The sequence below is a fragment of the Cupressus sempervirens genome, chromosome 5 (assembly GCF_028749045.1).
Source record: "Cupressus sempervirens isolate cs-2001-9-10 chromosome 5, ASM2874904v1, whole genome shotgun sequence".
Taxonomy (NCBI): Eukaryota; Viridiplantae; Streptophyta; class Pinopsida; order Cupressales; family Cupressaceae; genus Cupressus; species Cupressus sempervirens.
In genome coordinates, this window is record NC_143122.1 from 900134052 (window position 1) to 900149650 (window position 15599).

The window sequence follows — 15599 nt, forward strand, 5'->3', positions numbered from 1 at the left end:
TTCTAACTCAAAAAGGTCAAAGTTGTGATCTTTCTTCACAATCTTATATCCCAAGTCCACTGCTAAGAAGAACACACTATTCAATCAACTCATCTAGTAGAATTTGTGAGGAATGACATGAAATACAAATTTAATTTTAGGCTTGGTGAATTGATCAATAGAAATTTCCCATCTATTCTACTTAGACTTTGTTTAATCTTTAATAGTGTTTTAGGCTTGGCATTGCATGGTCTTCACCTGATTTAGGGTAGGATACCCTATGAGTTGATGGATAATCTCCTTGGTAATATTTACTAGTCCATTTTGTAACCATACTTGCATATCATGAATTTGGATAAAAACTATTCTTATCCATTCAATTTTGAAATCACAAGGAAAATCTATGGCACAAACTAACTCTTTGTTAGCAACAATTTTGTGCTCATCCTTCAATAATCAATTTTTACACAACTTTTTGTAAGATTCACTCTACTCATAATCTCCAATTTAACTAATTTTGTATGTAAAATATAATCTTACATCATTAATCATAATTACCTTTAGTCGAGTAAATGATAAGGTACCTAAGGGATCTCCCTTCAATGCAATCTCTAGTATAGATTAGAATTTTGGGGGAGGACATGCTTTGTTACTCAACAATTGAATACTATTTATCTCTTTGTGTTCCTTGTTCATCTTAATGGATGTTATCTCTTCCACGTCTTGATGCTAGGATTAGAAAAATGAATTGTACACATCTCGGAAACAAAAAAATGTTTGATATTTTATTGAATTAGCCGAGGGCACATTAGTTGATCTTTACACTTCTTTGCACAAATCACTCCTATTAATCACTTGAATTAGCTGTAAGTTCTCCGATTGCTTGGTAAATTAAAATGATCTTCAAAATTAAATATATACCTTCAAATCGTCAAATTAGCTTTGCAATAAATTCTTTGAACTTTGGTCGGTGGAATACAAGAATCTCGACCTTCACATAAAATTGTATTCACAATACCTTGTTTTCATCACTCAATCATTACCACTATTTAGTCTCCATTAACATTTTCATGCTTGGCTTGGTCAACATATCAACTTGGTTTGTGTAGGATCTTAGCTCATATAGTGATACTCAATCACTATAGTCATCATTACTAATGCTCGAAATCTATTATGCATATGATCTCTTTACTTGGTTCTTTGCCTCAAAGTTGTCCTAGTGCATCCTAATTAATGTAGATATGGGCCTTAATACATCTTATATTAGGAATTAGTGTATGATATAGCATTCAAATATACATTTCCTTATATACCTTCTTAACATAGTTTGAGGTACTATGATTACATTATCCATTGGATTGGGTAACCTCAACATCATCAGTTCTACTATTTCCATCTTCTACCCTCTTTCTCTAGGTTTGGTTCATTTCATTCCTCATCTTCTATATGTCAACTTTGTCTTTTCCTTTTTTGTGTTCATTACTTGGTGCTAGTTCTTGGGTCTTGTAGTTATTGGTCACATGTATAATCTTTTGACAACTATAGAAAACAAAGCTTCCATTCATCCAAATTTTATATTTGCCTCTAAAATGTGTCCATATTCTCCAAAATAATGACAACTATAAAATGTGTTATGATCCCAATTATGAGAATTACCTTGTTTGGATGCATTAGCTCATCTCTTGGTTGAACAATTAGGCTTTTAATAGGATCTACATTCTTTAACTCTATGTCCATACTTTTGAAAATTATAGAAATGGCCTTCAAATCTAGGTGCAACAAGTGTGTTTCTTTCCTTTGGCCTGCACTGATGTGTTTGGTAGCTTTGTCTCTTGAAATTAAAACAATATCTATTGAATTTTGGTTTACGATTTTTCTTATGAATATTGCTTTTGAAAATTTTTATTGTGTGTCCCAGGTTCCCACAATGATATCATGTAGGTTTTTAATTTGTCCTAGCATTTCTCTTCTCTCCTCTCTTTGATGACTCTTCTTCTTAAGTTGGTGAAGAGTGTTTGGTATATCCTAGTGCAGAGGTATCAATAGGTATTCTTGGTGATATAATCATTTCTTCAAATTACATTGGGCTTGGTCATCCTTTCAGTAAGTTCCTTTTCAGATCTTAACACATTCCTTAGTTGATAATTTTGTGATCTCAAAATTACAATTTCAATGTCCTTCCCATTTAGTTCTTGATTTTCAAGTAGAAGTTTATTCATCATGTCTAGTTGATTATTTTTGAGATTATGTACATCACTTGTCCTCTCATCAAGTCTAGTAGCCTTTTTTCTTTTATCTTCTTCAACTTTCTTTTGTTTTTTAGTTAATGCACATAGTCATACTAATTTGATTGCATGTTCTCTTTCCAATCATATGACTTGTTCACTCAAAATTTCATTCTTCTCCAATAGGTCTGTAATGGTCGCACTACTTTCACTAGAATTTTCATTGTCTAGTAGTCCTTCTGTGTCCTCTTCATATAAAGTGTCATTATATTAGATATCCAAGTCATTTCTTCTCTTTAAGGATTTATTCAACTATTGGTCAAAAGAATAGTCTTGACAATTGAGTGTCAACACACATAACCATTTTCATTATATATGCTAAGTACACAATATATGTCAAGTGATCCAAGAACATTCATGTGCTGAGCAATAAAAGATATAATAGGTGCCAAGCAAACTAGAAATGTAGCAGATGTCAAGAAATCTAGAAATAGTATGTGCCGAGCATCAAGAATACAATATGTGCCGAGTAACTCAGGATCAACATAAGAGATTGTGCCATCAAAAAGTAAGATGTAAAATAGTTTTTGCATGACTTGCAAAAGGATAAGAAGATAAGATTAAATCCTTGCAATTACCTATGAAATCAACTTGCAACCAATCAAAAAATTAGAGACAACATGCAACCAATAGGTGAAAATAAAAGATTTGAGTGAATGCATAGAAAACCCTAGGTCCACAATATCTTTATAAGGAGACCATGAAACCATATTGAAGTTTTTGAGATTTCTAAGACAAGAATTCCAAAGGTTATTGATGGAGTTATCAAACTATAGAACAGAGCAATCAGCAAAGGTGTTAAGGACTTAGTGAAATGGACCGCAAATATACATCTAGTTAATCAGAACAAAGAAGGGGATACATTAAGAGATTAGATCAAGCAAGGATCCAAATGAGAAGAGCAGATCTAGTACCTGAATCTAGCAATTTGAGACTGCATTCAATCAGGTCAAATGTTCTAATACTCTCTCACAATTGTATTAGAGGTTGAAATCTTATGTTGATAGGTTAGCTTAACAGCTAGGTAGGAGAACCTTTGGAGAAGGTCATGAAAGTCATATTAAATTAGGTGGATTTAACAACCTATTGTAAATCCTTTAACAAGGTGGAACTTCATGTAATTGGTTGTAAATCCTCTAACTAGGTCACTATTGACATAGTGTAAAGCCTTTAATAGGGCAGGCCTTTCATAGGGGAAACCATCAGAAGTGGTTGAACATTGAGTGTTGTAGTGATTTTTGTGGGTATCATCCCCTCCCCAGTTTTACCTTCTTATTCATGGAGGGTTTCTAGGTTATCAATTTTGGTGTTATGTCTTATCGCATGTGATTGATCTTATGTTATATTATATGTGTACATGCATACAATTTGTTTTTTTAGTTATATTTTTAAAGGATACAAAAAGAGGTTAAAAAGATGTGGTCCTTCTAATTCAACCACCGCCCCCCTTCAAAAGTACTCTTCTCATTTGAATATTCCAACATCAACTTCTCTCTATTGGAAATATAAGGTAAGCTAGGTTACTAAGAGGGGAGGGGTGAAATGGGAACCAATAAAACTTTAACTCACTTCATCAATTAATCCTTCATGTATTATTCTAAAATAATTGTATGTATGAAAGAATGAATGCAATAAAACATTTATAAAACTTTGACAATAGATATGGTGACCCATAAGCGTCCCAATTAGAAAGTAAAACTAAGGTGGGGATGATACGCAAAAGATTTAGTAATGTAGTATAAAGTTGGCCTCTTAATGCTTACAATTGACCATTTCTCATGATCTTCCCTATTAGGAACAATAAGGATTGTTAGGTCCACCTTGTTATAGTATTTACAAACATATAATGAAGTGTGCACTCTATTAGGAGATTTAGCAAAAGACTATTAAGTACACCTTGTTATAGGGTTTAACTAATGCATCTATTAAAATGAATTGGTGGTTGAACTTTAACCGATAGCAATAATTTTTAGAATGAGATTCCTTGAATTGAAATGATCAATTGACTCTGATAGATATGTCTTTGATGTACCACATGCAACTTGTAGCCTCTTCAATTTGCACACATCTTCTCTTACTTCCTCACATACTCATACTCAATTATATTTGGATATGATACAATAAATTACACATATATAAATCTAGTTAACTACTTACTAGAGTCAGCTACAATACATAATTCATCATAACTCATAAAGTCATCCCGCTATTGCAACTCAGGTTCAGAAGAAAAACTCGATAATATTTTTCAACTTAGTAAACACTATCAATGCTTGGAAAACTCTGGCACTCAATTGAAGTTGAATCTTAGTCCATACTTGGTCAACTCTATATGAATTAGTGAGAATTGAGAAACTTGGTAGATATTGAATCACTCGGTTGACATAGGATGAATTGATCAACACTACATTCACTTTGTTAACACTATGATCTTAGTAGACATTGTAGAACTTGGTTAGCACTACAAAGGTTGGTTAACACTAAGATCTTAATCACTTCTACTAAATAACTTAGTAGACTCTACTACTCTTGAGCTATATTATAAACTTTCTCAAATGTATGGTAGACATTATGAGGCTCATCATGAACTATACTCTTACTACTTATCTTGGTAGAAACTATAGAGCTTGGTAGAGATGTAGCCAAATTAGTGTTAAGTCACTAATAGAAAAATTGATCTTAATATTAACAATCTCCCTTTGGCATTACTGACAAAAAAAGAACTTATCATACTAAAATCTGAATTCTCAAAATTACAAGTCAAAACTTCCTTTCATGAACATTCTATGTCTTGAACTCCATTTTGACTTACTACTATTGTAGCTCAAATTATTCTATTTTCTAATTTTTCAAAATTGCTTTTGTAAACATTTTCGTACTTATTTTTATATTACTACTCTCCGATAGATATATGTCTCCTCTATACATATATCTAGAGCATTATAATCTTCTTTATACACATAACCTTCTTCTCTCCCTTTATCAATAATACTCTCCTCCTTATTATTAATAAACATATCTTCTCCCTCTTTTTAACATAAATGTGAAAGGTATAATATCTACAAGTTAATACAAAAATGTAACAAGAAATCACTATGTACCTTCAAAATAATTGACATAGTCTTGTCCCAATTCTCTTGCAATACCTTACATTATTGGAAGGCTATCTATACCCATACTAATAGTTCCATCATGTGGTTGGCTATGGAGAAGTTGTTGTCATGGATGAGTGTCTTTGCATGTTCAATGTGCTTTTGCAGTGCATCCATGTTTGGAAGAATTATGCCCTAAATTTTTGCAAGTGTGGCCCTAGTTCTGGCTTCTTCCATCAATAATTCTTGTTGTAAATATGTTAATTATCTTATCTTTGTAAAGTTTGGAGAGCTACAACAAGGATCAAGTGATAGCTAGTGTGCACTTGCTTTAAAATCCTCATCTATCTTTGACAATTTATCCTTAATCTCCCTTGTAAAGGTAGATGTGTCACTTAACAAATAATGAAATAACATTATTGACATATGTTTCTAGTGAAGAAATAATAGTAGAAAACTCTACTTGATCAATAGAAATCTTCTATGCTACCTGGTCCAAAAAATTATTTTAAAATTTTCTCTTAGCTCTTTGCAACATTTTTTCTTGTACATTCAATTCTTCTTTTAATGTGTGTACAATTTCAGCTAACTGATCTAGAATAGGTTGTTTCCCATCAACCTAAATATTTAGAGCATCAACAAATATGCTCTTTATGTCATGAAGGATTTGATTAATCTTTTTCCTCTCTCCTCTAAGCCTCTTTTACTTAGCCATTTTCTTTCAAGTTCTCCATTGTTATCCATATCTCCTAGAGTGAGCTTAGAGGTATCCCAATTTGGAATAACAATGTCCTCATCCAGATCAATTTATTTGTCTTCTTTACCCTTAATCAAAACTTTAGTGCTCAGTTGAGACTGGGTCTCAACTTTCATTGTACTAGCCATGGTGGAAATAATAGTTAAAAAAGTAGGAATAGAACCAAAAGTTATAATAGTAGAAATAATATTAACAACTAAAATACTTTGCTATTAGGAATAGAACCAAAAGTACTAATAGTAGAAATAACATTAACAATAGGAATACCTTGCTATTTCTCAGTCAAGCTTGATGCTAGAAAGACTTGTTTCTTAGTAGATGAAATGTTAGGCACTTTAGTCATTGAAATAATCAGCAGAGAAATTCTGAGATTGGTTTTGTTCTTGGTGTTGTAGATTTTACCTCAATGAACTCGGTAGAAGTTTTCTTTGAGCCTAATTACACTAAAGCTTTTCTAGAGAGTGAGGAAAGGAAGTCATAACTTTTACTACACTATTTTTTGTATCTATTTTCTCAATACTATGTATTTCTGGAAGACTTCCTCTAGTGGCTTCTTACTCTTCTTCCTCATCATGAAGATCAATATTGTATATCTCATCATCTCTAATATCTACTTCTTCTTCTGCATCATCATCTTCACCATGTTTGTCATCAACATGCATAAAGAAGTCACTAGCCTTATGCAACTCATAGATGTTTTTCCATGTGGTAGTAGTAGACTTCACCCTAGATTCACTGTATTTTAACAATATTAGACATGTATTCAATCTGGGTGTGAGCTTCTTCTCATTTTCTTTCAATTCTTCCTTTAACTCTTTCTCATTGAGACTCAGTGTAAGTAGTCTCAAGCTCTAGTCACTTATGTCTTTTGTATCTTTCATTGGATTATCCCATTGAGGTTTGACTACTTTCAAAAGTAAATCAGGAAGTTGATGTATTATCTCATGAGATGGATACTTCCACTTACCCAATTTTGTCGCAAGGGTATTATCAATTTTCTTTTTTTCCTCTTCGCTCCTAGTCTCATACTTAATATACTTAAAACATGTCATACTTGTTCCTTGTTCCATTTTTTCAATCTTTTTTAAATGGTAGGTGTAGACCTCTAAAAGATAATCTATTCAACTTCATCCTCTACACCCAACTTCAAATTCCTCTTGGATTTAGTAGATCTTCTTATGAACACAATAGGGGAAGATTTGGTAGGTTTTGGTTATTATAACCTTCCCTTTCTTCTTTGGAGGTTCCTCTTCCTTAGGTTCTTCTTCCTCTACATCCTCATCTTCATTTTTATATACTATATAATATCCTTTACCCTCAATAAGAATGAGAGGAGAGCTTCATTGCATATTATTTTTCATTATTTTCTCAATCCTTTTCCTTCCTCTACTCTCTTCTTCGGGTAACTTTATCTCAAGCTCAATTCTAGAATTAGGCTATTCATAACTGCCAAAATATGTCTCCTTAAGATCCACAAGATCATTCAATAGATCCTCAATTATATATTTAATATCATCATTGTTAACCTTATATTCTAGAGATTTAACCCATTCCACTCTAGGCCTAGTTGCTTGAATATAAACCTTGTGATGTTGAAGTCAACCATAAAATAGATATCCTACTCATAATCCTCTACCAGTTCCCTAGGTATCTTAAATATACTTTTCATCTTCTCCTTGAATGTCTCAAAATAATTATCAGTGATACTATCAAAGTTTTCACCCATCTCTGCTATAAATTCATTGATTTGGTATAATACTACAATATCTTTCTTCCATACTATAGTTCCTTTATAAGGGAAAAGATTTTGTACATATAAAAATAAACATGTCAAGAGAGAACCAAACTTACATAGATTATTCTTTGATACTCAGATGTTTTCCATGTTCTTGCTTAATTGAATTAGCGACAGCTCAGCAAGGTCAAAGAATAAGATTTTTACCATCTTATACACTAGGTCAACTACTTTACACAACATGGTTTTCAATTATCTTGAGTTGCAGATTTTTTGGACAATCACATGGATGCCAAACTTCAATTTTATGTCAATTACACCACTATGTTTCATGCCTCTTTTGTCCCATTCAGCAAGAGTCTTTTTCACCAATTCAACCTAACCTAGGGTTTTTATAGTCTTAGCTTTATTCAACATGGGTAATCTAGTAATCCTATATATAATCTTCTTGGTTATAAACATAGAATGATCCATCCATAATTTCATGTTATGAACATGGCTCAAGATTATTCTAATCCACTTCATTTGAATGTCCCTCTACATATGTAAAATATGTGTCAAACCCTTTGTCTCCAAATGCTTGTACTTAGGTTTTGGAATGGCATCGCCACATAGTTCACTATATGCCTCATTCCTCTATAAGGTTTGAAGCTCCTAAATAAAAAATTGATAAAATAATCAGACCTCATGAACAATAAATACCTTAGGTGGAATTTGGGATTATGCTTCGGCACGGTCAAGTGCCTTTGTAATTTCTAGACTCAATTTGAATGTGGGAGCCTTGCAATCAACTCAATGAATCAAAATTTTAGAACCTTTCTTAGCCTTTCTCCTAGAAGATGCCATTTCTCAATAGGGTTCTAAACATGGGAGAATCTTCAACAACAATTGCTTAAATCACTTGGAGGCTCTAAATTCACTCTTTTCTCTATGTTCTAAAAATTCACAGTGAAATAATACATTTGATTTCCTCCTTTTAATGAATTTTAGTTTCTATAACCATCATTAATGCTTCATACTCATATTTTCTTGATGATAGATTTTCCTCTACTTAGTTTTGTCTGTAATGATTGAAAGACACCATCAACCTAGTAAGGTCTCCTAACTCAGTAGGAACTACCAACTCAACATCTGCATCTTGGAAAGATATGCAACCCGACCTTTCTTGGTAAGGTCTTAACACCCAACCTTGCATGGTAAGATACTAAAAAGATGTTGGAGTTTTGTAAAAACAAAGCATTTCTTTTCCTCATGTGTTGTTTTACACAATTTTCTCGAATGTGCCCAAACTAACCAAAGTAGTGACATCTACACCATGTGTTGTAATCCCAACCAAATATTGCTTTCACAATTTTCTCTACTAGGTTCCACTTCTTGGTCTTATACTCTAAAGATTTATGTCCTCATTTGTTGGAATTGTGACACTTTCCTTCAAATTTATGTTTCTCTATGCATTCTCTTTCTCTATGACCATGCTTATTGCAATTGTAACACTTTCCATTGAACTTTTCTTTTCCATTTCTTTAGCACTTATTTGATGTATGACCCAACTTACCACAATGATTGCTAGTAGGTATTTTGTTCTTTTCATCTCCTTGATAAGATTATTCACCTTCATTTGTATATCATAGTCCATCTATGCCTTTGTGTCTATATTGAGTTTCCTCATTCAATTGATTCATGCCTTCTCAATATTTCATCATTATTTCATTGGTTTTCTTTTCAATACTAAGATCATTTTGTAGTCTTTCATTCTCTATTCTTAGATTGATAAGCTCTTGATTTTCATCATTGATTTAATCAATAAAGTTTGTCTGTTTAAGGGATAGTTCTTAAATTTCATTATACTTTTCTTCTATCTCTTCTTTGGATTTGTCTTTTTCTTCCATGACTTCTCATAATCTCACTAATCGGACTTCTTGCTCTCTTTTTAGTTTTCTGACTTCTTCTTGAAAATTGGAATTCTTCTCAAGTAGATCTTTGATTGCTATATTAGCTTCATCTAAATTTCTTTTTGGGCAAAAGTCTTCAGTTCTTTATTCAATGTAGAGATTGTCATCTGTTTGTAATGCAAGATCTTTCTTTCTTCACAATGATTGAGAGAGTTTCTCCTTTACTTTCTCGAGTTGACGAATAGCTAATTCAAGATCCATCTTTTCATTCTCAATAGCCATTTCTAGCTCGTATACTTCCATTTCTAGCTCGTATACTTCCATTTCATCTTATCTTATATCAAACTATTAACTTCTAATGTGCAAACTAGTTTCTCTAATACCAATTGTTGGAAATATAAAGTATCCTTAGTTATTAAGAGGGGAGGGGTGAATCAAGAACTGATAAAAATTTAACTAATTTCACCAATTAATCCTTCATATATTATTCTAATCTAATTGCATGTCAAAAAAGAATGAAAGAAATAAGACATTTACAAAATTTTGACACATGGTATGGTAACATTAAAACCTTTCAATTAGAAAGTAAAATTGGGGTGGGGATGATACCTACAAGCTTTAGTACTGTAGTATAAATATGCATGTTAATGCTTACAATTGACCACTTCTAGTGATTTTCCCTATTAGGAGCAATAAAGATTGTTAGGTCCACCTTGTTAAAGGATTTACAAACATACAATGAAGTATGCACTCTATTAGGAGACTTAGAACAAGACTATTAGGTCCACTCAGTTAAAGGATTTAATCGATCCACCTATTAGAATGAATTAGTAGATAATCTCTGTTATGTGATCAATAACTCTCTATTGTAGCATATATTGCCTGCAGCCTTCTTCAATTCACACACATCTTCTCTTACTTCTTCGAATACTCATAGTGAAATATATTTGGATATGATACATTACATTATGTGTGTGTGTGTGTGTGTGTGTGTCCAATTAACAACTTACTAGAGTTGGCTACAATATCAAATTCATCATAACTCAAAAAGTTGGCCCATTGTTTCAACTCAAGTTCAAAAGAAAAACTTGGTGATGTTTTGGCACTAGGAAAACACTATCAATTCTTGGCAAACTCTAGCACTCGGTTGAACTTGAAGCTTAGTCGATACCAATCACTTCGAGTAGCATGAACTCGATCAGCTTAGTATAGCTCAATGAACATTGAGAAACTTCATAGGTACTGAATTATTTGAATTACACTATATGACTTGGTCAACATTGCATTTACATTGTTAACACTACAAGCTTGGTAGATAGTCTAGAACTTGGTTAATACTACATAGCTCCACTAACACTAAGATCTTCATCACTTCTATTGGATAGCTTAGTAGACTCTACTACACATAGGTTATACTATAAATAGTCTCAAAAACATAGTAGACACTGTAAAACTTGCCCTGAACTACACTCTAACTACTTAGCTTAGTAGAAACTAAAATACTTGGTTAACAATACTAGATGAATGATAAATTCAGTAGCAACTATAGAGCTTGGTAGAAATGTAACCAACTGACTAAGTGTTAAGTCACTAATAGACAAATTGGCCTTAGTGCCAATACTCTTTTATTGTTTCAAGCTATCATAGTATGATTTGGATATCAAACTTCTAATTCTAAATGATCTTTCCCAACTTATAAGACTCCATCTCCAAGATCTCAAAACTCAAGATGTTAGACTTTTTCTAAGATAAAACATTTCTAATACCATTTTTTGGAAGTCTATTGGGAAAGCAAGACACTAAGAGGGTAGGGGTGAATAAGGATCTACAAAAAAAAATAAAAATCTTTAAATATATATCATATCAAATTTATTCACCTTTTAACCCATCTCATTTCTAAGTCACACCATAAATTACTATGCTGAAATTTAGAAGTGCTCGAGTAACCCAATGAGGACCAAGTGTTAGAACACAATGCTAGCCAAAGGATAACATTTTTATATTTTGTAAGAAATATTAATTTCCATTTGATATAGTTAATTTCTTAGAATATGGAATGTGTTTTGAATATTAGGATGTATCATCTAGAACATTTAAATCAATGGAAACCATGTCTATAGGTTTTTATGGAAGGATTCATGAATAATTTTAGAGAAGTTTATAGAAAAGAAGAGAGTGAACAAGAAGGTCGACTGATTCATTATATGCATTGAATCTTTTTGAAACCCTAAGAGCTCTGTTGTTGTATAAAAAGTGAAAGATCAAATTACCCATTTGAGGAGGTACAAGGGCTAATATTTATGAGGCTTTGAAGGTTGAAAAATTTGTCGATGCTACCGATTGGCGAACTTATGTAGAAGTTTGAGAAGAGTTGAGAAGAGAAGTGCAATTCCCTAAAGAATTTCAAAGAGAATAAAAAATAGAGATGAAAATGAATGCCTATGAGTGGATCAAATTTTAAACTAAACTAAAATCTTTATTTTCAAAGTAAGTTATATCTATCAAATCAAAATATATTGTTACTTTCTACCCATTGTATCAGTTTGAAAATCCTTTTATCATGGTTGACCTAAAAATCATATTTAATTCCTAGAATCAAGGTGACATTCTAATTTAATGTTATAAAGTCCTCTAACAAGGCCACTCCTAACTAGGTGATTGAATCCTTTAATGATGTGTTTTGTAACCTTTAACAACATTGGTTCCTAATAGAGAATACTTCAGAAGAGTGAAAGATTGGTGACATGTTACTTGTGGTTTTTCCCAAACTGAGTTTCCATGATAAATACTAGTATCAAACTTGTTTGGATATTATTTATGGTCATTTTTTTTTAACGTTTTCATTATGAAAGTTTGTTATGTTTAGTAAAGTGGATTGCTAGTTTATGTTACTAAAATTTTACTATAGAGACTGAGCTATTCAATGTTAAGATTTGAATTTATTTTAGTGTTTGTTTGTTCAATTTGTACATCTAGACCTTGGATAATTGATTCACCTTCCCCCTCCCTCTCAGTTATTCTAGACATTATATGATTTGGTATCAGAGATTTGGTGCTTGTAAACAAAATTTTTAAGTTACTTGAAGCTAAAGATGAAGATGTACATAATTTAGGCTCCAAGGTTGAAGAAAGAAATCTTCCTTGCATGGAAAATTTTGATGAGGCTACATCTACTAGTAATTGGAGAGGATGAAATACATTTTTTGAATAATGTATATGTGGAAATAAAAACTCTTCCTCTGATAGCTCAGCAACTGAAAGAGAAGCAAGAACAGAACCAAGCTATGTTGGGGATTGCATCAACCCTAAGTTATGCCAAGTTTGATGACATTAAAACCTACAAGAATGCTAAAGAAATGTGGTATACACTACATACCATATATGAAGGAGACAATAATTTAATAAGAATAAAATCAAAGATCTTGAGAGGTAAATTTGATGAAATGAGAATGATGGAAGGTGAGAATATAGTCAAGTATTGTGGAAGAATCAAAGAGGTTGTAAATTCTTTAAGAGGATCTAACAGAAATATTGATGATGAAATTTTATTAAGGTATTGAAAAATATTCTTCCTATATATGATATTAGGGTTTATACAATACAAGAACATAGATGTACTCCACATAATGGCCTGACTTTGAAAGTTATGCTTGATAGGTTTGCTACTTCTGAGCTATCAAATTTTGATAATTTCATTGCTACCTCTATTGAATCTTCTTTTAAACCACAATTGGTTCTACTTTGGATAATTGATAGTGGTTGTGCAAATAACATGATTGGTAATAAAAGTAAATTTAGGAACCTTGGACCCTATAAGGTTGGCTATGTTACATTTTTTAATGATGTAACATATCTTGTGAAAGGTAAAGAATCAATACAACTCACTGATAAGATCAAATGTGACAATGTTTATTAGGTCAAAGAACTTCATTATAATTGGTTGAATGTTTCATACTTTAATGAATCAAGATACAAATTAGAGTTCCATTATAGGAAGTCAAAAATATTTGATGTTGATTATGAACTAATTGGAAGTTGTGACCAAAGAAGAGGTAACTCATTCTATCTGAGTTTATCTAATGAGACATGTTTTTTTGCACAATATGCAGATATTTGGTTATGGCACAAGAGATTATGTCATGTAAATTTTGACAATTTGGTTAGCATTAGTAAGATGAAAAGAGTAAGAGGTTTTCCCAAACTAAAGAAACGTGATAATGTTATGTGTAAACAATGTCAATTGGGAAAAATGACAAATTCTAATTTTAAGAGCAAGACATTTTCATTTATTAATATTTTGGAATTGGTTCATAATGACCTATGTAGACCTATTGGTGTTCAAAGCTATTGTGGAGACAAATATTTCATTGTATTTGTTGATGAATACTCCAGAATGATGACTATGATGTTTATAAAGAAAAATATAATGGTTTTTAGTTATTTAAGTAGAATTTGGCCAGAGTTGAATAGGCGATACGAAAGAGTCTAAAGTGCTTGAGATCTTATAGAGGTGGAGAATTGATTTCCAATGAATTTAACATATTTTGCAATGATAGAGGAATCATAAGGAAGATGTCAATACCAAGGATCACTCCTCAAAATGGAATAGCTGAAAGGAGAAAATGATCAATCATGGATTGTGCTAGAGCATTGATGATGGAGAAAATGGTGTCATAGAAATATTTGAGAGAAGTTGTAAGTACATTAATTTATACTTTAAATAGAGTGTAAGTCAAGAAAAGGTACAAATGTTTTACCTTTGGAATTATGGTATGGATAGGAACCAAATGGTAAGTATTTTAAAGCTTTTGGAAACAAATATTATATACTTAAGAATAATAGAAATGTAAAAATCGATACTAAAAGTGATGAAGGCATATTCCTAGGTTATTCCACTAAGAGAAAAACTTATACGTGTTTGAACTCTAACAATAACAAAGTTTGTTGATAGTGAAAATGTGAAAGTTGATGGATATGTAGAAAAGAATGAAGTTGACTACAAGATAGAAACATAAGACTACAAGGCATTCATATATATGGATGATGGTTCTTTTAGGACCTTCCTTGAACAAGAGAGAAAATTTACAAATCAATAACAAAACATTATTGAGCAACAAACTATGGGTGTCGAGTAATACATAGAGGGAGCTAAACCTTACGATCAGAGAGATAATGAGCTTGAAATTGTTTTTCAAGGTGAACCTATAGAAGAGGAGAGAAGGAAGGAACCTATATTAGAAAAATATGAAAGAAGACATCATGCACTTGAGAAAATAATTAAAGATAAAGAATTTGGTGTTATGACAAGGAAGAGACTTAGAAGTAAAACATGTTTACTCAGTTTGAGCATAAATATGTAAAAAATACTTTGGAGAATAAGGACTAGGCATAAGAAATTAATGAAGGAATTGAGCAGAAAAAAAAGAAAAAAAATGGACATTGGTACATAGACCTAAAGACAAAAGAAATTATTGGACCAAAGTGGGTATACAGGAGCAAGATAAATAAAAAAGGTGAAGTCCCAAGGAATAAGGATAGAGTGGTATGCAAAAGGATATGCACAAGAAGAAGAAATTGGCTATGGGGAAATGTTTTCCCCTGTAGCAATACTAGAAGGTGTTAAAACACTACTTGTATATACTTCTTATAAAGGATTTAAGGTATAAAAAATGGATTTGAAATTTGTATTTCTAAATGGAATACTCGAAGAAGAAGTGTGCATAGAAAATACTAAAGGGTTTGTTAACACCAGCAAGAATAATATGGTGTGCAAGTTGTACAATGCTCTATTTTGTGTGAAACAAGTGTCTACAACATGTTATGAAAGACTGCATAATTATTTGGTGAAGATTGGATTTG